Raw genomic sequence first — 1660 nt, forward strand, 5'->3', positions numbered from 1 at the left:
CCAAATATTATAACCATATTAAGCTGCCTCCTAGTCCATCGAGCCTCACCATCAAGTCACTGGCGTTGGGATTCTGGGGTTGCAAACTGAGGTCTTTCCCATCCCTGTTTCCTTACATGGCAATGAGCATAAGAGAATTGTAAGCAAGAAAAACACATTCATTGGTCTTCCATGCCTCCAGTGTGAATTGTTACTTATATCTTTCAATTATAGAAAAATAAATACCCCTACTCAAAACCCTCCCTTCACCTCTTCTGGGCCCTTTATATGTCCAGTTCTTGCAACTGAGACTGCAGAAAAACATGTTAACAAAGGTCACCCATAGCATGAATGCCTTTGCACTCACAGTTTTCACCCTCTCCTCAAACTCCAGATGTGTTTTTATATTTTTAAGTAGCTCATTCACTAGGGTTAGAACATAAGAACATAAGAAAAGTCCTGCTGGATCAGACTAAGGCTCATCAAGTCCAGCAGTCTGTTCACACAGTGACCAACCAGTGCCTCTAGACAAACAAGACGACTGCAGATGCACCATCCTGCCTGTGTTCCACAGCACCTAAGATAATAGGCATGCTCCTCTGATCCTGGATAGAACAGGAATGCATCATGACTAGTATCCATTTTAACTAATAGCCATGAATACCCCTCTCCTCCATGAACATGTCCCCTTCCCTCTTAAAGCTTCCAAGTTGGCAGCCATCACCACATCCTGAGGCAGGGAGCTCCACCATTTAACTATGCGTTGTGTGAAAAAATACTTCCTTTTTATCTGTTTTGAATCTCTCCCTTTCCAGCTTCAGCAGATGGCCCTGTGTTCTAGTATTATGGGAGAGGGAGAAAAACCTCTCCCTATCCACTCAGATCTCAGAAGCTAAGCAGGGTCAGCCCTGGTTAGTATTTGGATGGGAGACCACCAAGGAATACCAGGGTTGCTGTGCAGAGGAAGGCACTGGCAAACCACCTCTGTTAGTCTCTTGCCATGAACCCCCCCCCCCCAAAAAAAGGGGTCGGCTGCGACTTGATGGCACTTTACACATACAACTTATACAACAGATGCATGGAAAAACTTGTCTAGATGAAACCAAAGAAATGAACAGAAAAATCCAGGAATTGTGAAAGTATTTAATTAAGATTTTCTTCAATGGCCAACAAACAATACAACTAACATATTAGGTTATACACAGACAACTGTATTTGGAACCAGATAGTGAAAAAAAGGATACATGTAAAGCATTAAAACAAAAGATCCCATAGATCTCTCATGTCATTATTCATTCCTCATCATTATGCATAACTAATTTCTTTTCTAAAGTGTGTGAAAGAAAGAAATATTTGATCTAATAGCAGTACATTAGATTCATAATGGAGTGGACACAGATTACAAATATTTAAAAGAATGTACTCAAAAAGAGATCCCATCTTTTTGTTTCGTCATTAGATGTTCTTTTGTATTCAGATGAGGCCTCAGTATAATAATGTAGCATTTGGGAAGAAAGATGCAGCCCAGTAAGCCAAAACTGGAGGCCAAGATGGAGAAGACCTGTACAGCAACCATGTATTTCCCCTTAGTGCTCAGGTAGGTGGGCACAAAGGACACCCAAACACTGCAGAAAATCAACATGCTGAAGGTGATCAGCTTGGCTTCATTGAAGGCCCCAGG

The sequence above is a fragment of the Euleptes europaea genome, chromosome 1 (genome assembly GCF_029931775.1).
Source record: "Euleptes europaea isolate rEulEur1 chromosome 1, rEulEur1.hap1, whole genome shotgun sequence".
Lineage (NCBI taxonomy): Eukaryota > Metazoa > Chordata > Lepidosauria > Squamata > Sphaerodactylidae > Euleptes > Euleptes europaea.